Source organism: Leopardus geoffroyi, chromosome E1, assembly GCF_018350155.1.
Source record: "Leopardus geoffroyi isolate Oge1 chromosome E1, O.geoffroyi_Oge1_pat1.0, whole genome shotgun sequence".
Lineage (NCBI taxonomy): Eukaryota > Metazoa > Chordata > Mammalia > Carnivora > Felidae > Leopardus > Leopardus geoffroyi.
In genome coordinates, this window is record NC_059330.1 from 31852434 (window position 1) to 31876294 (window position 23861).

At 39.2% G+C, this 23861-nt stretch overlaps 1 long non-coding RNA gene and 1 other non-coding gene across 2 annotated transcripts in view; both read right to left on the minus strand.

Moving 5' to 3' along the window:
- LOC123603436 overlaps positions 1-23251 on the minus strand; it is a 34257-nt gene extending 11006 nt beyond the window's left edge. Inside the window, exons 1-2 of the long non-coding RNA XR_006714882.1 lie at positions 22437-23251; positions 12915-12999 (exon numbers count right to left, since the gene is read on the minus strand). This is a non-coding gene — a long non-coding RNA (uncharacterized LOC123603436). The remainder of the gene's footprint in view (positions 1-12914; positions 13000-22436) is intronic.
- On the minus strand, positions 237-342 carry LOC123604806. Its single transcript, XR_006715523.1, has one exon. It is a non-coding gene; the product is annotated as a U6 spliceosomal RNA (small nuclear RNA).
- Positions 23252-23861: the final 610 nt, after the last annotated feature.

Here is a 23861-nt window from a genome sequence, read left to right on the forward strand (position 1 = left end):
CTTTTTTTTTTTCAAGTTTTTTCTTTGAGTATAGTTGAAACACAATGTTACATTAGTTTCAGGTGTACAAAGTGATTTAACATCTCTATACATTTATACATTACCCTATGCTCACCACAAGTATAGCGACCTTGTGCCACCATGCAATGTTATTACAATACTATTGACGTATTCCATACACTGTGCCTTTTATTCCTGTGATGTACTCATTCCATAACTGGAAGCCTGTATCTCCCCCAAATATGGAACACTCTATGAATTTGCATGTCATTCTTGGGCAGGGGCCATGCTAATCTTCTCTGTATTGATTCTGTTTTAGTATATGTGCTGCCAAAGGAACACCTTTCATATACCTCTTGTCTTTATCATATTCCCCTGTTTTATGATCACCTCATATGTAAATGTTCAGTAAACATATATCAAATATGTGAATTAATGAGTGAATGAATGAAAGGATTGACCTTGTTGCCCCAATACCAAGATAAAAATGGCATAATCTTTTCCCTGGAGGAGTCACAGTGGAGTATTAAAAATAGAAAAGGGGCACCTGCGTGGCTCAGTTGATTAAGCCTCTGTCTCTGGCTCACGTCGTGATTTCACAGTTCATGAGTTCATGCCCCGGGTCAGGCTCTGTGCTGACAGCTCAGAGCCTGGAGCCTGCTTTGGATTCTATGTCTCCCCCTCTCTCTGCCCCTGCCCTGCTTGTACTCTGTTTCTGTCTCTGTCTCTCTCTCTCTCTCAAAAATAAACACAAATTTAAAAAAAAAAAAATAGAAAATATATGAGCCCTGATATCCCAGGCTAGGCCTCACCTACCTGTGGCTAAAATATAAGATCATAACTCCTCTTCATATGCAGATTATGATGGCTCAAGAGAACTTTTCCTTTGGATGCTCACTCTCTCCTCCTCCGCCTCCTCCTTTTCTTCCTCCTCCGTATGTAGCTGTCCTCTGCTAGTGACAGCTACTACCCTCCTTCACCTTTCTCTACTATAAGAAGAGGGAACACCAAGGACGAGAAAACTATTCTTCTCTGCATCACTTTTCCCACAGATGAGCACAGCACTTTTCTAATTTTCTGTATTACTGAGACCCAATTGTAACCATTAATAATGTTTTACTGAATAGTCAGAGATGATGGAAGGGCAGTAAACAACACATAGAATAACTATTGTACAAGTACAGAGCTGTCCCAGAATCCTTTCTAGGCTGGTTTGCTGTCTTTCTGGTATGTTTCTGCAAGGCTTAACCCCATATGATGTGCTCTAGGATTCTCTTTGGCCAAGAAGCTAGGTCATATTAAACTCACACCTAAGGCTAAGGCTACATCTTCACCTCTTGACCCAAGATTTTTTTTTAATGATTATTTATTTATTTTGAGAGAGAGAGAGTGTGTGTGTACATGTGTGGACCAGTAGGAGAGGGGAGGGGAGGGGAGGGGAGTGGAGGGGAGGGAGGGAGGCAGAGAGAGAGAGAGAGAGAGAGAGAGAGAATTAATTCCAAGCAGGCTCCATGCTGTCAGTGCAGAGCCCAGTGCAGAGCTCAATCTCATGAACTGTGGGATCATGACATGAGCTAAAATTGTTGTAGGTCGCGATCACTTATGAACTCCGGACAGCAAAAAGAGGATCAAAACAAGTTTATTATGGCCCGGCTAGACAGGGAAATACAACAGGTCCCGACAGTCTGGCCCCAAACAAGCTTTGGGAATGTCTTATAAAGGCTGTATCGACCAATCAGGTTGCAAAGGGTGGCAGTTGAAAATGGTGAGCACCAATTACACGACGTTGTAGGTTTTTAAAATATAAGGCGGGCACCAATCACACAGTCCTGAAGAATTTTAAAATATAACTTGTTGACTCTAGCCAGTTGAATGCCGAATCACGTGGTTTACGATATTAGTCGTCTATCTATTCGAACAAGACGCAGTGCCCGAGAATGGGGAAGGGTGATTATGCCAAGCAGGTTTACAGAAGCTCAAACAAGCAGTTAAGAGGAAGTTCTATTTCTCAGTAACTCAGCAAATGTGGTTTTAAACAGAACTAATATCTAGGGAACAGAAACAGCACTTCTAGGAAAGCCCAAAACAAACACTGGTTCAGCATCTCATACTCTGGGGTCCTTCTAAGCTTACATAGGTCATAGTTTACTCCCAGGATACAGGAGGCTAGCTATGTTTGCCCTTTACAAAAATCAAGAACCAGACACTTAACCGACTGAGCCACCCAGCACCTCAGCCCAAGACTGACTTTTTACAAAAATAATATGTTCCTCCATTCAACAAATACACATTTATACCTACTCCTAACATGTACCAGACACTGAGTTAAACAGATGTAAAGGTTCATCAAATAAATTCTAGCCAAGTGGAACAGTAACAATAAAGCCTTTATATACACTGTCAGCCAGAGGGTATTTGATGAAAGTGAGACTGTTCCTCTCTTTTGGTGCTTACAGAGGATATAAGCACTTAGGTTAGTTATGAGGGGAGGAAAATGGGACAAGAAACAGGAAAGTGAGGTGGGGCAGGCTGAGATTAGTTAATGGTTCTCATAAGTAGGTGACCTGAGTGAGAAAGTCTGGGAAAGTACACTCTGTTGGTGCTAGTTTAACAGGGAGAAAAGAGCACTTAAGCAAGTCCAGGGAAGTATATTCTGAGGTTTTGGGGTTAGTGTGCATATGTGCACAGACACTGCACTTTAGGCTTCAGACTTGCAATTTCTGGTACAATGTTGTTAAAAAAAGATCTTAACCCTTTACACAAACTAATTCTGTGTTCTCTTGAGCTTGCATTCTATTGGTGACTAACAGTAGGAATTTCAGTATCCAGCCAAAGCCTGGGATCCTGAAAAAAAATTCTAAGTACTGTAGCATTGGTACATTCCTCAAAGTCTGTATTACTTTGGTCACTTCAACGTACAGAGGAAGTGACAGTGCCATAACAGATGTTTTTAGAGGGCTATTGGAATTTAGACAAGAGAGACTAAATCTGCCTGGAGAAGTCAAGAAAGGATGTAGAAGAACTATAAAGTTGACTTTGGTCTTGAAAGATTGAGAAGACATTCACTGGGCAAGAAAGAAGAGAAAGGTTATTTAAGAAGAGAAAAATGACATGATCAGATCTGTGTTTTAGAAAGACAGTCTCAGGGATGATTTGGAAAAGGAAGTGACAGGATATGGGATGATAAATGAAACCACTATTGGATCCGTGCAAGAAAGAAGAAATAGGGGTTGAAGGAAAGCATTAGCAACAGAGATAGAGAGAAGCAAACATATTGGAGTGACATTTCAGAGATAGATTTGACAGTTTCTAGTTTCAGAGGGGGTCTAGGAAAGAGGAAAGAACCAAAGATTGCTCTGAAATGTATTGGGGGATAAAAATTGAGAAGAAAAGCAGATTTGGATATGTCAGGAGAAAGTTCTGTTTTTTAAAAAAAGCGCCAAGGTACTTGTGGGACCCGCAGATAGAGTCAGTGGGCATATATAGCTGGGATCATGGAAGAAAAGTCAAGGTTAAAGATAAAGATTTGGGAGTCACTGACATAGAGGTAGTTCATGCCACATTAGAAGACGATATTGCATAAGAATTACTTATTGGCTCAAAGGATAAGAAAAGTGAAGTTCACCTACAGAAGACAATTGAAGTGCATAAATAACAAAAAGCAGTGACAGTGAGGAAGAGATCCTTTGAACCAAGATTTGTCACATGGTTCTTTCATCTCCAGTGGGTTAATTCAGAGGAAGAGTTTTGAAGATTGCATCAGAATGTATCAGTTACTTCTGACTCTTGCAGAAGGTTGGATTATTAGGCTGTGTTCTTATTATAGAACGTATATGTGTTGTCAGTTAGCAACAGCCCATCACCATATAATGGCATTTAATAGCCCTGCATTGATGTTTTGCATCTGCCTCATGATGCTGTCTTGTTTTTAAGAGGTAATTTTAATACACAAATGATTGCCAGTTAACAACTGACCTGAATGTCACACCTGCATTTAACACATATTATAGAAAGAAAATAAAACCATCAAAAATATGTGGAAAGATGCAGTGGGATCCGTTAGTATACAGTGAATGAAAGTGTGTTATTGAAGTCTCTGACAATTAACACATCCTTATTTCATGGCAAATTACCAATTCCTATCAGAGAAGATCATGCGTGCTATTCAATTAATGCAAAATGAAAACAGAGCTACAGGATATCAATTTATGCATTGATTATCATGCACTGGTAGAGAATTCCAACATCCATAGGAAATCTGTACCCCAAGATGTCTTTATGAATGACTGTAATACTCCTAAAAACAGTTTTCCTTATTTAGTATTTAAATACTTCCAGAGAAGTAACATGGTAATAAAACAAAAAAAGCAAAATGAATAAGTAAGTTCTAGTGTTTGACTCAGAAGATCTGGGATCAAATGAAACTTAGGACCTTTGATGTCTGCTTCCCACCCAGAGGACTGCAACCCTCTCACAGGTGTGCTATCACATTTTGATCCATATTAAAATTAATTTTTCCCAATGGTGTACACATACTGACATTGTGATCTTTTGGATGAAGTAGTTAGCTAAATGGTTTGTGCAATGCTAGTGCAGACAGGGTCTAACTTAGAGAAGACAAAATGTGGAAAAGAATATCTAGCCAACACCAACAATGTTATGAATGATTTTACCGCAGATTATAATAAGGTTTGTATTCCGCCTGTATAATACCTCTTTCTGCTTTAGCTGGAGTATGGTGGATAAATGCTGAGCATGGAGTCAGATTTGGGTCTTTAGTCTATTTTTGTCATTTACTAATTGTGTGAACCTTGGAACACAATTTAACTGTTCTTAGCACACTTTTCTCCATATGAAGAGTGGTATAGATTAAATAAATCTTCCTGGAGAAAATTTGCAGTAAGAAAGCACTCTGAAATGGAAACATGCTGTATCAGTGTGCTTTTGTCATTATAGATCCACATCTCAGAGACGTCCAGTATTTCTTTAGAGTAATCCACATGATAATAGTAATAACAATTAACACAAACATGGTGGCTACCTTGTGTTTGGTATTATTGCAAATTATTTCCATATATTAACAATTTAATTATCGTAACAACCCTATGATCTGCATACTGTTATTTTCTCCACTTTATAGACTGTTGGAACAGATTATGTTGGAACAGGTTAGGAACACCAGAAATCTGCTAAATGTTGTACTCTTGACCCTACTGCCTGTCGTAAATCTACATGTGAGCGAGTATAAGGACCCCCGTTGAGAATGTGTGGACTTTATACTTGGTGTACCTACCTACCACTTGGACATTAGTTAGGAGCAATAAGGTTTTGGATTTGCTGATTTAAAAAACATTGCGTTTCAAAGGCATAAGTGCAATTTCAGGTGAAGCAAAGTTAATTTTGACTTGGTCTAGAATGCATGCAACTTCAATGCAAACTACAAAAAAAAATCACTAAAAAGAAAATGGCAAAAGCAAATATAACTGTAGGCAGATGCTTCAGTAAGAAATGATTGAAGTTAGCCCCATACTGACTTGAAAGTGGGGGAAGAAGTACTGTGTATTAAGTGAACACAAACTGCCAGACACTGTGAGAGGTTCTTCACACATACCATGCAGTTTAGACTTCAGCTAGAAGATGAAGTATTTTACAGATCAAGAAAATGGGAATTTGAGAGATTAAGTTTGATAATTTGTCTAATATGAGGAATGAAGATAGAAATATCTCAAAAGACAAAAGACATTCACCTATTTGTTCTCTATTTAACAAATATTTACCAAACTTGGGGGGGGGGGCGCTTACACTGAACTATGCATGGTGACCATACCTCTGATGACAGCACACAGACTGTTTTCAGGAATTTAGGGATGAATGGGAGACACAGAGCAATGAAAAGTCCATACGGTCCTGCCACGTTCCACATGTGCTGGAAAACGTCTAGGAGGGAGGATTTATCTAGGGTTGGTAATGGGGAAATTTCTGGAAGCTATAATGGCTAATTTAGGGAGAAAGGCACTGACTACATGAGATCAAAAGTGTCTGCCACTTTCTTTCCTAATGAGAACTTATTTTGAGTTTGCTGAAACCTTATGATTATTGGCAGGGAGGAGATAGAAGTTGAGGGTTTCGAGTAAATCACAACATGCTTTTGGGAAACTGACTTATAGGTTATGTTACTGAGATGTGAAGCTGAGAGCTCCTTTGGTGCCATGCCTTTTTATTTTCTGCATCTCTGTCTGGCTAGCACACAGTGGTTTATTCCTCCCCACCCCTCATGCATACCCTTTTCTTGTTCTCTACTAGCTGATTGGGTTCCTGCTGTTTTTTCTATTGTAGATAAAGGACTCCCAATTAGATGGTCCCCTGCTGGCAATAATAATGCAACCCATTCTTTTAAATCCACTAAATTCTGCTCAAGATATTAAGTTGCTCATTTTAAAAATTAAAACTCTGGCACTTTTATGTGGTATCTTTCTCCATGGAATTTATTTAGACAATGGATACTCCAAACTTTCCCTTGAGACCTTTTGACCCACTTTGAAAGTAGCTCAACACATTTGAGCCAAATTCATCTATTCAATTTCCATATTTTCTTTGGTAATATGTAGAAAGGAAGGCAACTACCATTTGTTGAGTGGCTAATCTGTACCAGGTCACTTTGTGAGAAGTAAGGGACAGGATTCATTTTCACAAATACTAAGCCAAAAAGCTGTCCAGTTAACAGTAGGTCTACAACCTACTGGAAATATATATAGAGCACCTCCCACCCCCCCCTCCCCGGGGCCAAATGGAGTCCCAAACCTTTAGACACTTCACCTCCTGGTTCTTCTTCCCCACCTCTCCGTTTTGAGGGCTTATTTTAGTAGGTTTTGCAATGAGCATGCACCATTGAATAAAGGGAGCAGGGACTGAAAGTCTCTGCATCACCTCAGGGAATGTACCTTTGTTCCAGTCAGACCACTTTTTGCCTTACATGGGCATAGGTGAAGTCAGGAAAGGCGTTAACCTCTGTGGTACTCAGCCAATGAGTCTGCTTCCCACCCTGCTTCCCAGGGGAGGGACCTGGCTTTTAGTGGGTAAATTGCCTGCTGTGACTGCCCCAATGTGCCTGTCTATCAGACACCCACTCTTGCGGGAACGTTGATTAAAGCCTCACTTCACTGTGCTCTGAGTCTCTTCACCCTCCTTTGATTGGGGCAGTGGGCATATTTCTCACAACTTATGTTTTTTATGGACTCTCTGAAGTATGGAGTTTGGTCAGAGGATAAGCCATTTGTCCAAGGCCAGTCTCCTAAGAGTATAGGAGTTAGGACGGGACCCACATCTGTCTGTTTAAAACCATTGTTCTCTCCTTTGATCAATGAAATGCATGGACAGCCAGTCACCAGTTTTTGTAAATAAAGTTTTACTGACACAGTCTTGTCCATTTATTTATGGCTATTTTCAGCCTACAATGGCAAAGTTAAATAACTGTGATAGAGACTTAATTTGGCTTGCCAAGCTGAAAATATTTACCATTCGGACCTTTATATAAAAATCTGTCAGTTTCTGAATATAGAAAACAAACATTAATCAATGAGAATGGATTCAAATAATGAGAATTTTCTACTTGCAGAAATGTTCTGCATTTTTCTATTGTTCCCAGGGTGTTAGAGCTAGGAATTTCATGACTCATTTATGACATTAAGATATTTTTTTTTGTTTTTTGTTTTTTTTTTTTAAATACACAACAAAGAATTCTTGGATTGCATTAGAGTTCCGAGAAATTTTGTTAAATTAGATTATTTTCTCACATTCTGATTGGTGAGTGTTCTCTCACACATAAAAACTTTGGGATTTTTTTGTCATCATTCTTTTTTTCTTATTTTTTTTAATGTTTATTTATTTTTGAGAGAGAGAGAGAGACAACATGAGTGGGGGAGGGGCAGGGAGAGGGAGACACAGAATCCAAAATAGTCTGTAGGCTCTGAGTTGTCAGCACAGAGCCCCACATGGGGCTTGAACTCAGGAACCTGTGAGATCATAACCTGAGCTGAAGTCTGATGCTTAACTGAGCCACCCAGGTGCCCCATTCTTATATGAACATCAGTTCACATAAATAGTCCAATTCAGTGTATATTCATTATGGCTGGTTGGAAAAAAAAAAAAAGCATGCTGAAAAACTTCTATTTGCCTCACAGATTGACTCTCCATCCTGCTTTGTCCTGCCCTTGCCCATCTGAGCTGATCTGTATGCACCCCTCCAACCACTTCCCTTGTTCTCTGGCTTCCTGGTAGGTATGTGGCCCAGGAAAATCCTGGCAACCTGTTAGAGGGAGGCTGGAGATTTTATCACAGGAACTCCCACCCAGCAGGGTTGCCATGGGTTCCTATGTCTCTTAACCAAAGATTCTCGGGCACTGAAAGGCAGCCCTCTGTCTGAGTACCCTCTGTGCTGTTCTGGAAATTACATGTTCTTTCCACTTCTTCAGGTCTAAGAGTATAAAGCAGCTAAACTGTTGCTAAACTGTGACAAAACCAGAGACTTCACTCTCTTTTGTTATCCCCTACACCTTTTAAATAGTCTTTTTATGAAAGTCTCCTTGAATTATTCTGATTTCAGTGTGCCATCTGCTTCCTGCTGGGGCTCTACTCACAAACTGCTGATAGCAGTAACCCAGGGCAGAACTGAAGGCAGACATTTATTTATGCCATTTGATTGTATGTTTGTTCTGTTTTCCCTTAAATATGGTATGACTTGAGAAAAATTAGATACGGAATAAATGAATATAGAAGCATGGAAGACTCAAAATAAATAAACTTAAAAAAACTTTTTAAAAAGGGACACCTCGGTGGGTCAGTCAGTTAAGCATCTGACTTTTGGTTTCAGCTCAGGTCATGATCTCACAGTTGCGTGGGTTTGAGATCTGCATCTGGCTCTGTCTGGCAGTGCAGAGCCTTCTTGGGATTCTCTCTTTCTCTCTCTCTCTCTCTCTCTCTCTCTCTGTCCCTCCCCTGCTCACACTGCCCCTGTCTCTCTCAAAATAAATAAATAAACTGAAAAAAAATTAAAAAGAAGTATGGAAGAAAGTTTATGGCAACTTGAGACCTAAGGAGGTAAGAATTTCTTGGCTTTTTATTACTTGCCATCATGATCTACTGGTAAGAATATTCACATTCTCTGGAACAATTATTTCTATGACTGGAAAGATAACTCAAAGTATAAGATGTACTGGAATGATAATGATTCATTTATTCATTCAAGAAATATTTATTGTTCATTTACTTTAAGCAAGAATTAGAATTTAGAAAAACAGTAAATTTGGTGATTGAATTATTGTTTATGAAAGCATTTTTATTATTTCCTACATATGGTATAAATGCCCTTAAAAGGAATCCTTAAAAAAGGGAGATATTTGAGACTGTGCTGTTATGAAGAAATCAACAATTGTCTTTCTTCTCACCTCTCTCCTCAAATAGTCATATTCATGAGGATGTCTTAAGAAAATATGTACTTCTATATTAAAATTAAACCCAGAATCTTTAAGATATGACTTGAAAAGAAAAATGTCCTGGTGACAGTAGTAATCAAAGTGGGAGAACCACAAGGAAATGTGAAATGCAGGGCAACAGGGTGGGGAAACTTCCCCCAAAAGAGGTAGTCCTTCCACAGAGAAACTGAACACTCTGGATTTGTCTCAGGAGAGTTACCCCACAGATGGCAAAGGGCTTTTTATAGATGGGGACAATGAGTCTAATAAAGTCTAGCAAATAAAAGGAATCTCAAGATATTGATACCTACTAATATGTCATAGAGAATCCACCTAAAAATCAAATTTATTCCTGCCACCTTGTTAACAGTTTGTTCAGTGCTATAGCAATAGCTGTTAGGTACTGTAGCAAGATGGTGATGAGCATGGGCCTTGAAAGCCAGGTTAACTGGCTTCAAAGCCTGGCTCTATGACCTATGTATAATGTGAATTAGGCAAGTTACTAACTGGGGTAGATTGAAAGATACTCCACCCAGGTCCCCTTTGGAGGAAGGACTTGATGCCCAGCCACAGACAGTGTGGTCTGAAGATAGCGTCTTATCTTCTTCTTGGTCAGCCTCAGGCTGTAGAGACCATTTTGCCTGAGGTCATGCCTTTCCTGAGTCAGCCTGTGCCTGGTGACCAAGCATGATGGAGTTATAAAGGGCTGGCCACTTTTGCCCAACTTGGGATGGGTGGCATCAGCTTTAGAACTTCCTGTCAAGTAGGTCAAGGCTTTTCCAAACCTGAATCTTAAGCCTGCTTCTTTCTCCAGCCAATCCTGTTTCCTCCCTATTACCTTCACTGGTGTTGACATCTAAGTGTCTCACACCCCAAACTCTGTCGTAAGTGCTGCTTCTAGAGAACCTGAGCTGTGAAAATACTGGAAGTGGTCTGAGAAAGCAAGTGAGATGATAATGAGCTTTTGGAGCTGTATTGCCCAGCACTTGACTGAAAGGGACCCCACCACTGGTGGTAGATGGAGCACAGAAGGGCTCTGGCTTAAGGCAGTGGTCTGTTGAAAGTTTCAGCAGCGGTGAATTAGGGAAGGAATATAGTGGGTGGAAATGCACTAGCAGCTATACCATATTAGGCAGTTAAGATGTATAGAGAAAATAGTAGATAGAAGAATACTAGGGTTAGAGTTATTGCTAAGCACTCTTGATACACTACTTCAATAGCTGTCAAACTTAGTGTGCCTCAGAATCACTGAGAGAACCTGTTAAAACACAGACTGCATCAATCCAACATTAGAATTTCTGATTCAGTAGGTCTGGAGCGGAGCTCAGAAATTACATTTCCAAAAAGTTCCCAGGTGATAGTAATTCTGATGGTTCACAAACACTCTTTAAGAACCTCTGTTCAAAAAAAAAAGAAAAAAAAAAAGAACCTCTGTTCATAGAAATATAATAAATAGCCGAAGACCAGTTACAGGCAAAAGAAAGCCAGAAGAGAAAGCCAGAGGGTCTCTTTGGTTATAAAGAACTTGTCATTTCTGCAAGGTCAGAGGGCAGAGAATGCTAAGGACTAAATCTGGAACTTAATTGTCCAAGCAGATGGTTAAACACTCAACCAAGGTCAGATCCCTTCTCTGGAAAACCTGAAATCCTTGCATTGGGAATGAATGGGGATATCTGAAGGGTGCCTTGGAAGACTGACTCTCTAGACTCCTTCTGAGCCTGCAGTAAAGATTTAATTCACTTCCTCTCCCCATTAAACAACTACAACATCAACAACAAAAACCAAAACCCACATCTTGGTACCTCTCTGATAAATCCTATTACATTCGTTAGTCAACTTGTCAGTCCTTTCCAGATTTCCAGTTCTCAGTTTCTCCAGTTCTCAATTTCCAGATTTCTCAGTTTTTCTTCAGTATCTGGATATAGTCCTCCAAACTTACTTCTCTAATTACTTGCCCTCCTGCCTACCTTACATCACCAAAAATTATAACCCAACTTTACAGAACCCCAACTAAGTTGCCTGGCAGCTACTGGAAGCCCCCAGAATCCAAAGAAGCCCTGTGAGCTGAAGCCCCAGACTTGATATAAGCTCTAGAGGACTCATCCTCACAGCTGACTATGTGTGGGAGGATTTCTCCATAGACAGTCAACTGTCTGGACCACTAAGGAAGTCAGGCAAAATGCTCAGCTCATGCCTGCCCTTATAGAAGTGGTAACCAAGACTAGCCACTTCCTAGAGCAGCAACATCCTAGCTCCAGAGCTTCAAGAAACTCAATGAATGGTGCCATATAACTGGTTTTCCTTGACAGACTTTATGGAATTCACAGACCCATGACTCTCAGGGTTCACTTCCTGGCACTTGATTTTAATACAACCTTTATATTTATATTTTTCTTCATTATTTTAGGCATCTCTTTTTTATTTTATTTTTTATTTTTTTAAGGCATCTCTTTTTAAAAATGTTTAATCTCCAGGACTCTAAAACAATTTAACCTTTGTCACCACTTCTCAATAGCTGGTTTAACTGGTTTTGTGTGAACACCACCAACAAGCTTCTCAGAGAGACTGTTTCTTGGACCTTATCTCACCTTGTTCAGTAAGTTTACTATTGCCTCTGAGTTGTTCAGAAATAAATGATATTTGTTCATCTTCAAGAAAAGGGAGGGCCGGCAGTGTTGAACTTTACCTGAGTCCCATGCACGTAGAAAACAGCAGTGGTTAAGATCGCCACCCCCCCGCCCCATCTTTTTGTTTTTCAAAATCCTCCCACCCTTTTGCATTCTGAGAATTAGCTAACCACAAAGGAACACACTGCTCTCCCATATTCTGAGATGAGGCTCACCTCCTCCCTTTCTCAGTGATGTTTTATAAAACCAAATTTTCTCCCTGTTATTTGAGACACTCCTTATTAATGGATGTTCTGCCTGGTAGAAGAGGCTGAACAAAATCATCTCCTTAATTGTCCATTGCATTCTCTCATTGCACCTGCTTCTCCTTTCCTCTCCCTTTCATATTTTATACCTCCAGCTCTGTCTCAGTGTCTACTCTTTGAGAAACTAAACTATGACGCCAATTTCTGTGCTCAATTCCCCTACCTATATACAGAGAGAGTAGTAGTATCTATCCTGACCTCACTGATTTTTTTTGTGAGAATTTCTGCTGTGGACTGAACTATGTGCCTCCAATATTTACATGTTTAAGCCCCAATCCCCAGTGGGACTATGTTTGCAGATAGAACAATTAGAAAGTAATCACAGGGAAATGAGGCTGTAAGGGTGAGGCCCTAATCAGATAGGATTGGTAGTCTTCTAAGAAGAAATTGCTTTCTTTCTCCACACGCGCATGTGCACGCGTGCACACACACACACACACACACACACACACACACACATACACACGCACAAATGAAGAAGTTATGTGAGCACATAGCAAGATAGCAGCCACCTGTAGGCCAAGATAAGAGGCCTCAGAATCAAAGCTGCCTTGCCAGCATCCTCTTCTTAGACTTTTCCAGACTCCTCCTTTATTTCTGTGAAAAATAAATTTATGTTGTTAAAGCCACCCAATCTGTGGTATTTTGTTTTGGCAGCTCAAACACACAATTTCTTTTTTTTTTTTTTTAATTTTTTTAAATGTTTATTTACTTTTGAGAGAGAGACAAAGTGCGAACAGGGGAGGGGCAGAGAGAGAGACACACACAGAATCTGAAGCAGACTCCAGGCTCTGAGCTGTCAGCACAGAGCCCAACGTGGGGCTTGAACCCACCAACCATGCAATCATGACCTGAACTGAAGTCAGAAGCTCAACCGACTAAGCCACCCAGGCGCCCCACAAATACAATTTCTTAATTAAGTGCATGTAAAGTGTTTAAGATTGTGTCTATCACATAGTAAGTACTAAATAAATGTTAGCTATTAACATTATTGAAGACTATGCAATGAGATAGGGAGAAGGCATATAAAGGTCACTTTACTGAAACTCCACAAATTCTCTCTACATCACACCCTCCTTCATTGCACATTGTTAACTAACCAAATGGACCATGTTTCTTCTTACCTCAGAGCACAAACACAGGTAGAATGCCTTCGACCAACTGGAAGTAGTGCAAGGTCATTAACGTGGCATGCAGTCCTCTCCTTGATATAGCTGCTGCCAGCTTATCCAGTTTATATCTTCCCTTTGTCCCTGCTGCAGTCTACCTAATCTCTTAATTGCCAAGGGCTTTCAGCTTATTGCACACAGGACAAGATTTTGGTACATGTCTTCATGATGCAAGAAATGACTCTCTCCTACCTTGTTGGGTTCACTAAATCCCCCTGTCTTTCAGATTCAGTTTATGAAATCTTTTGCATCCCTCTTCTGTCCAGGCATAAGCACACACACTCATACACACTGGGCAAAAATCTCAAGTACTTCTTTTTTGTGTGTCTGCAGTACCCAAAGCATAATTCCAACATTGCACTTGCCATTTTGAAAGTGATATTGAAATTTCTTATTTATGTACATATATCTCTTCCTCACTGTACTGTAAGTTTCAAAAGAGCAGGAACCATATTGCAAATTTGGTGCCTTGTGGGCTGGTGGTGCCCAATAAAATATATTAAATTTTTGCACTGAAATGTAGGGTGTTTCGTGCACTTTAAATAGGTGAAAATCTCACAGACCTTGTAGTTCTTTTATTGTTCCAAAACTACTGGTGATGAGATCGAGAACACACCCATGCGTGGGTCCATACATGTGCAGACACTATGTGTGCACATACAGACAACACATGCCACTATCTATTTGGGAATCAAAATCATTAGCAAGAATAGTAAGAAATGTTATTCACCTTAATATTATTTACTTTCATATTTATTCCACATATTCCATATTTATTTTGTTAAAATCCAGGTATGGAGATATTGTACTGTAATTCTATGTGTCTTTTTAGTAATATATGGTCTCTCAAAATTAAACATTTTAGCACTTGAGAGATTTTTACGTGTTGAAACCATAATGTGTAGAAGGTTTAACTTTAATAATGACATTGATTTGCATGAACTTGTACTAATGGGCTGGGAAGAATAGGGAGATTTCTTCCTTTGCCTCATGAAATGGAATTTCAGGTGAAATGCTGCTGAAAAACTTTAACATAAAATGTTGATCTCAGAGAATCTACCTTTAAACCATATGCCACGATTTTACTTGTCCCTCCTTTACAATAAATACAATTCTTGCAATAAATAACGTCAATTTCCTTATTCGGTGTTTCATGATTGAATTTTTACTTGGTGCCAAGAAATGCATGAAGGGGTGGGTTATAGCTACAAATCAGGTTGGAGCTCAGAGCCCAGTGGAGAAGACAGGTGAGTAAACATTAATTAGACTGCAGGGTGACAAGTGCTAAGAGATAAAGTATGGGGTGCTACCAGTGTGTACTAGAAGATTACTTCCCCTAGTGATAGGGGCCAGGGATGGAAGAGGATGGGTGGAAAGAATGACATTTCCGGTAGTGCGCTCATTTGCCTCATCTTTCACTTGTATTTGCTGGTAAGCCGCTTTCTCTTAGTTCTCTTAGTTCCTAATTCACTTTCTCTTCATATGTAAATTTCTCTTGTAAATTTTCAGTTAGTTTGCAGACACCCCAAAGTCATGGGACACATTCTCTCTTCAATTTCTGATAGCCTTAAGAGCTCTGCATATACTGGGTGCTCAATAAATTCCATCAGCCAATACTAGCCAGTAATCACTGCTTGCCCATGTTTTCCCAGAGCCTTGCCATATAGCTAACCATGTGGCATCCCTCTGGTTTACACTCCAAGCTGACTAGGAGGGCACTAAGGGAGCCATTCCAGAGCTTCACAACAATTGAGCAGCAAGGCTCCCATCATTGTTAATAAGATTTACAGAGGTAATCTGCCTGGCACGTAGAGAAACCCTGCCATTAAATAAAAAGGGCAACACCTTCAGAACAGAACAAAGTCAACTGTTTTACCTTCTAAGACATTAACATGATAATGTCACTGTTCCTCCAAGGTGCCTGGCTTGCTAATAAATATGCAGATGCCATTCGGAAAGACACAAATGGGCAGACTAAGGGTAGAATGTTTATATCCTATTGCTGGAGAACAAAATAGACTTTCTCCCTTGACTCTTTTTCCAGGGCTCTATTCTCATTGCTAAGGGCCAGGTCTGTGGAAATTCAATTAAGGCGTGGAGGCAAAAAATCAAAAGTTAAAGAAAGAGTACTTTCAGAGAGACCTGAAATTAGGATACCTGAAAAGGAGTAATGAAGGACTGTTAGAAATGAAGGTTATGCCTAGATCGGAGGATCTTGTATACTGTGTCAGAGGATTTTTTATTTTCCTGTAGGTAGTGTGTGTTCTGAAGGATTTTAAGCAGGGAAAAGTCAGGGACAGACATGAGCTTCAGGAAAATTAAAGGAGAATATATGTGTTGGAATAATTCTGGATCCTCATTAATATTATAATAAATTCTTACTTTGAACTTTTATCTGAAACGTCATTTATCCTATACATGATAGCTACAAGATACATATGAATCTCCTCCTCAAGGTTCTTCATTGCTGTATCAGAGGTGTGTGGTGGCCAGCAATAGAAAGTGATTCTGGCTAATGTTAGCAGTAACATTGTGTGAAAAGAGAAACTGATAGATCAGACCTCAGAGACAGCAAGAGTAAAGGTAGTTGTGGAGACCCCAGGATCAGGGCCTCTCTAGGATGCTGCCTTTGAATTACTCAGCTCCAGTTATAGTGAGCGACTGTAAGGCTTTTCTCAGAATGCAGAATTACAGGCCCTAGGGTTCCTTGTTTTAGCCTGAGTTGCAGGACTGCTCCTGGCATTAGCAGGTCAGGTTGCATGATAAAAAAAAATCTAACCAGCAGAGCATAGCATAACAGACAAAATATGAATAGAAAATAATGAAAACCATAGGACAAACCAGATGTCTACTCTAAGAACATTCTTAAAAAAGAAAGCTTGCATTCTTTAACATGGCAGTCAAGACTGTGTATGAGAGGGCCCTGTCCTACCCTTAGGTACCCAAGTCTTATTTTTTAATATAGCTATTCCTGCATAAAATAATTAGATCCATAAAGCTACTTAGTCCTTCTTAAATACACCTGTTCTCTGTTTTTATTGTTCATCTTCCCCTTCTCCAGAACTAGTATCTTACTTATCCTTACCAGCTTAATTTAAATACCATTTTCACAAACCATCGTCTATACTCAAAGAACACTCTACCTCTGTCTCTACTATGTCACTTATTTTCCTTTGCCTTGTAATAATTTACTAAAAATACTATTATAAACGACTAAGAACTGTATGAAAGTTTACATTTTAAAAGAATTATTGTATGTTATTTCATTTGACCCTGGTAGTAATCTGTACAATAAAGTATACTATCTTTTTATAGGTCAAGAAATGTTAGATAGAAAGACAGTCTTCTATGTTTATCCACCTAGTAACTGGGAAGGTTGAATCTAAATCCAATCTAAATACAAATTCAAGTTCCAAAGATGGGGACCTTTGTCTGTTTGTCTCCCACAGTGACAACTAAAGATTTGCAGTGATATTTAGTCAGTAAATGTGTGTTAAATAAAACAAATAAAAGGAAGGAAAAAATAAAATGTCGAAATTTCTTATCAAAGTATGAGTAGTTCCAGATTCAGAAAAAGAGAGCTCAATGAAGACTAGATTATGAAATTGGCCTTCCTCTTAAAGGTAAGACTGTAGTTAAACCTTGAGAATTAATATTTGGAAAGACAAAGAAGTGGTAATGGGAATTTATGGTAGCAGAAGTCTGTGCCTTTTCCATTATCTGAAATGGTACATTTTCTTCGATGTTTTTATAAAGACAAATCCTTTCAAACGGGATCCTGTACTATTTAGGGGATGAGGGAAGTGTGATGCAAGGATGCCCTAAACAGTGATTTATCGTCTACCCCCCTATCCTCCTTATCGGTTGATTCATCAGACAGCTGTCGGGTCTAGCTCTGTGATCTGTGATAGACTTTGAGCTTCAGGCTTCCTGAGGCAAATTAAATTTGACATTCAATTTAAAATCTGGGCTGTGGTATAGCCAACTCTAACTGTAAGAGTGATATAGCAATGGGCATTCTGTTTAACATAGGTTTTTTTTTATAGCTTTCTGGGTCTTATCCACAATAATAGGGCATTTAATTCATATTTCACAGAATCATACCCTTTTAGAACTAGAAGTCTTACAAATGCTTGAGGGCAAAGAGTATCTTGCAAATCTTGTATCATTTATAGCAACTACGATCCTAACCTTACTGTGAGGGATTGTGTGTATAATAGCTAGAGTCCAGGATTTTGAGTCAGACAGATTTGTGTTTTATCTGTAACTCTGCCACTGAGTTCCCGGGTGAAACTGGGCAGAATATTTAGCCAATTTAAGTTTCAGGTTGCCTATTTCTAAAATGAAACTAATACCTATCTCCTAAGTTATTGTAAGATTCACCAAGCTGGCATATATATAATACACTCTGCATACAGTAAGCCCTTAAAGCATATTGGGACCATTCCATTTATACATAGGTGCTCAACAAACACTTCGTGAATTGGATTAAAATGATGTGCACAATGGCATAGAAATGTAGTCCTGTCATAGTCTGTCATTTGTCCTCCTAAGAAGTTTATTGAGTAGAGAAAGACTTACAATCCTAAAGTAAAGTAGATCTGAAACCTGTGAAAAGAAGACAGGAAAGAAATGAGATTGAAGGAGAGCTTCAACTTCAAATGTAGGTATGACAGTGTTGGCCAACCCACAAGGATGCCCTTATTAGGGTATTCTGGCTTAGGAGGACTGGTGCTTGGTTATTGGGTGAGGGCAGCCTAGGAAGAGGGTGGGTTTGGCTTAAAAGCTGAAGCAGTTCCTGAAGGTGCTACTAGCTGAAGGCTGCCGGCTAACTCCATTCCCTGCAGGCGAATGACAAGTTCTTTCTTGGGAAGAGATCTGAGTGGCACATCTCAAGGCTGCCACAACTAGTAATAGTATTCTATTAGATCAAAGACCAGTTATGACCTTTAAAAGTTCACGGAATTCAAAGCTAAGAATGACTTGGTAACTAAGAGATAAAACTTTAAAAATGAAATGAAAACTTTGATGTGTATGTTCAAACTATATTCAGAACTGTATGGGACTGAAGGAGCAAAAATTCCTATATTTCAAGACTCAAGTGGATCAGAAGAGCCAGTAAGAAAAAAATAAAAGAAAGAAAGTTAGATGAATACTGATATAGAGACAGAAATAAAATAAGAAAAAAATGAGAACACGAGAGATAAAGAGAAAAAAAAATAACTCTTTTTTTTTTTTTTTTTTTTGTAATGGTGATGTCCAATAAAGGAAACAGCATGGTTTGGGGTCAGATAAATTGCGAGTTTATTCCCAGGTCTGGTAATTGATGGGTGTTCTACCTTGAGCATGTCATTCAGCATCTCTGAGCAATTTTAGTTATTCAGTGTTTTCAACCAGTCATTCATCCAACATTTACTGAATGTCTATTATACATTATAAATGATAGAGTCTGTTATGATAAACAAAGCAGGTATGGTTCCTCATGTGAAACACACAATCGCCAGAGAAAATTCTGATTCTACATTTTGATAATTATAGAGCAGGAAAAAGAATACACAGAATTATTAATGAAAGAATAGAATTGAGATGGACTGGGAAGTGAGGAAAGATTTTGTGAAAATGGTGATTAAGTAGGGACTCAAAGGATGAAAACGTTTAAATTAGATTTTAAGAAATGGGGAGGGGTGCCTGGGTGGCTCAGTCAGTTAAGCATCCAACTGAGGCTCAGGTCATGACCTCATGGTTCCTGGGTTCAGGCCCTGCGTCGGGCTCTGTGCTGACAGCTCAGAGCCTGGAGCCTGGTGTACATTCTGTCTCCGTCTCTCCCTGCCCCTCCCCTGCTCTTGCTCTGTCTCTCTCTGTCTCTGTCTGTCTCTCTCAAATATAAATAACCATAAAAAAAATTAAAAATGGGGAAAAAACTTTTCCAGACAGAGGCAACAGCAAGTTTGAAGATCTTGAGGCAGGAAAGAGGAAGCCACATTTCTGGAATTGAAAGTAGACAAGCATGACTAGCTTGACATGACCTGAAATGTGATCCACAGGGAAGACAAAATGGCGCTGTTCTCCTCTGATAGGTTGTATTTTCTCTGTGATGCTCAAGGCAAATTCATCAGCTAAGAGAGGTTTTGGTAATGAAATGAAAGACAACCTGGAGAAGAAATGAAATTGGTAACAATGGGAGAATAAGCTTACTGGCCAAACATAATAAGATTGTTGGGAGGTGTTTTGTGGCCATTGGAATTGACAATTATAAATTTATAGTGACACCAAACTGCCCAGTTGTCTGACTTTCTTCCTCAGTACTGAGCTATTTAGTTGAAGCATGGAAAACTCCAGCAGTTAAATGCAATTTAGTTGGTAAACTAACATACCTTCCTGTTTCTATATTAATCAATTCTTGTATTTAAAAAATTTTTCCTGTTTCTGTGCCAAACAATACTGGGACCTGGACAAAAAATCAAAATCAGAAAACAAAAAACAAACCACCAACTTAGCTCCTGTTTCAAGAAATATTTGCTTTTGGAAAACAGCTAGTCTTGAAACAACTAAAATAGCTTACTTATCAACAGTAGCCAGTTGCTTATCAATACAGACTTCAAGATCCTCATGTTACTGTGTCCACCAATCCAAACCTAGTATGTCATAAATTCTGCCATTCCTAATATTTCCCTATTTTAACACTGGCCTTAAGATCACCCAGTGTAAGCATAAAACCCCATAAATACATTTTCCTGACTTCTCATTTCTGAGGCACTACTAATACCTTCTCAAGGTGTGTTCTCCCTTGCTTTAGTAATATAGACTAAGTTTTGCTCAACCAACAGGCATTTCTAGTGGTGTTTTTAGAGAGAGAGTCACCATTCAACACAAGATTGAGACTTTCCCAAAGATTGGTGATAGAGCGTGATGCGTGCAAAAGAATTAACGATATTTATGAAACGGTGATGTTGTGATGGGTTATTGAGTCTAAAATGGAAGAGGAAGAAAGTGAAGACAGTGGGGACTAAAATGTAGGGTTTCTCAACTTTGGTACTGTTGACCTTTAAGACTGGATAACTCTTTGTTGTAAGAGCTGTCCTCTGTAGGCTATTTAGCAGCATCCCTGGCCTCTACCCACTAGATAACAATGTGACATCCCCAGAGATGACAACTGAAAACATCTCCCAACACTGGAAGCAAATCTCTTGGGGGAGAACTGTCCCCAGTTGAGAACCTCAGCAACAGAGAAGATCAGTTTATCAGTTGCTTACGTGAGGTCAAAAACTATTTTAATGGGTTCCCTTGAATAAATAAGTGATCAGGATAGGTGTGTATGACTGAGAAGAGGGTGTTTGAGTTAGCTATTTCTAAGAGAGTGTAATTTTTGGTGTTAGTATCTTTCAGGGTGCGACCATGGGGATTGGGTGAGTAATATGCAGCAGCCGTAGAAAGCTAGAATTAATGGGAATGTTAAATATGTTAAGGTATATAAAGTAATTAGTTCAGAGGCTGCCACAAAGTAAATAGTCAAAAAAGTCTGGTTTTCTTACTAGTTTGATGGTTACAATGTAGGAAAAAAGCTGAAATCTTACATGTAAACCTGTCCCCAGTTGAGTAAAAAACAATAGACATGATATTGATAAAATGAGTCTCCAATTGATTATTAACAGGAATTTATTTTAACAGCATTGATGTGTTCCTGTTTCTAAGATAAAATGTTCAATGGGAGCAAGTTGACTTCAGTGCTAGGGTAGGCTGAAAGAAAATAGCTCCTGTCTACACAACTTTTGTAAGCAGAAAGAGTTAGGAGTCCCCAGAAAAAGAAAGGCAAGTCATTTTATGCCCCCAGCTATTTTCTGTGATCTGTGCCTTACTGACTCTACTTGCCCTGGAACATTTCTTGCAGAACTTCCTGGGGGTGTCAGAATTACAAAGAATTCCAAAAGGATTTTTAAAGGAACAGGGGAATGCAAAAACTAACAGTCTCCACCAGGTCTGGAAATTACCTAACCATATCAGAGACAATAAATCAGTGTTTTGTAAAACTCCCAATGCAATTTCAAAAGTAAGCAAGGCCCTGCATTCCTTACCTGAGATACAGAGCCCAAGACCCCATCCAATGCTCTCAGCATGCTCAGACCCCTCCCGCTTGCCTGACAGTTACCTCTGCTCCACCCAAGGAGGATCTCAAACCTCATTAACATAACATACAATGTATATATAGGCATGTTTTCTTAAGATGCATGTGCCATCGTATGCCCACCTCTCCATGTGATGACAAAAACTCCCCTTTCTGAATATTCATCCTAGCCCTAAATAAAAGAAGCCCATGAACCCCCACTTGGAGAGTCACAGCTTTGGAAGTTATTCCCCATGATCTCCTTATTTGCTGTAAATAAAGTTTCCTTTGTGTGACAACTCCAGCTGGTACAGTCTCTACCCGAAAACTCATCAATGAGCAAACTCACATTAGTTAGGTTGCCCTTTGAGTCAGTTATAATGAGACCGTACATATAGGTTAAGCACTTATTTGATTGTCCAGGATGAAACTCAGGAATGGACCTAAGGAGTCCTACTTATTCAGCTAATCATGTTAGTTGTCATAAACTATCTCCAATGAACAAATAATCAGATAAAGTGAACACAAAAGTAGTGCATGTGAAGAGAAGAATACGCAGCATGGATTTCTGTGTGAAACATGATTAGAATGCAGCAATCATCTGGGATAGACTTTCAGTGAGGCTATGATTTTATGCTTATAACATGCATTAACATTAAACTGCACCACACAAGCTATTGAAGAATCTAGTTGCTCTTGGCATCTGAAAAAAAAAAAAAAAAAAAAAAAAAAAATCTTGCATCATCTTCTTATCTAAGACTCACCTCTGATTACAGTCCTTTTCTATACTCCCAGACTTCTAGTTCTAGACCATATTGCACTGACGAGGCCACCTGGGCATTCTGGCTTTTTGGAAACACTCTTGAATAAATCCCCACTACTATTTTAAAGCCACAATTTCAATTACAAAGGCAGATTTGAATAGAGGCAATCTGGGATTAGGCCATGGCGATTAAAAGCAAAGCTTCTAACCTTCTTCACCCTTCCCTAGGGACTAAGTTCTTTATTGGAAGGGATCAAGCAAGCCAGTTAATACTGGCTCCTTCACTAGACCTGCTGGGGGCTGCCTTTTTGCAACAAAATCAGAGTCTCAGTGAGGAATGTGCATTGTGTCTCATAACAGCTATTTTCCCTTAATTATAGAAGATACTTTTGCCTGAGCTTGAGTCTCCATAATGCCAGTAGAATTAATACCGTTTGGGTTGTGACATCACAGAGCTAGGCAAGCATTTTCTCCCAAGATATTTGCATCATGTTTCAGAGGGAAAAAATGTTAAAGGGATTTTAATGGCACTTTTCTGTATACAGAATCAAGAAGCAAAAATAATCTCAGGAAAAGACTTTCTTCTCAGGTCTTACTCTGCCTCATACAACTACAAGAATCTCTCCCTTCCTCTAAAATGCATATTCTCCTTTTCTTTAAAAACTACTTGGGTATAAAGTTTTGTTTGTTTTTGGTATATTTTTGTTTTGTTTTGTTTTTAACTAAAAAAAGGAGAGTAAGGCTTGAAAATAGACCCAATTTACCAGGCATCTGTGAAATATATTTAGAGCCTCAACTTCAAGCCTGGAAGTTTGGAGAAAGCAGATTCTTTATAAGTTTGTAACTGAAGTAGATTTGTTGACTATAGCTGTAGTTTTTGCCAGGATTTAAAGTAAAGATAATAGAATAAAATAGACTCATTTCGCATACTTGAATCTCAACCTGAAATATCCTAACTCCCAAATATCTTCTTCTACCCATTTATTACTTTGAGTTTTATAGAGAAAGTCAAAGGAAACAAATAGGGAAATACTAAGAGCATCATGGTTCTTTCATACAATGGTATGAATTTCAGGTTGATGCAGGCAGGCTGGGTTCAAGAACCCTGGGGAAGGGTCCCACAGGACCAACCATCCATGACTTCACATAGGATAGAAATCAAATGTGAGCCAGAGAAAGTGGAGACAAAGTTTCTGAATAGGGTAGGTAACAGGTAGAGAACAGATGGAGTGTCTGGGAGACTCAGAAAGGAAAGGAGAATAAGTCTCCTTGTTGCTTAGGGCTAGGGATTTGTGTTAGAAAAGGGTCTAGGGTACATGTTCTTCAGGAATCCAGGGTAGGGTCCAATCAAAGGTGAATGTTAGGTGAACAATAGATGTTATTCCATAAATCACCAAAGGTAGGGGTATTGATGCCAGCTTTCCAT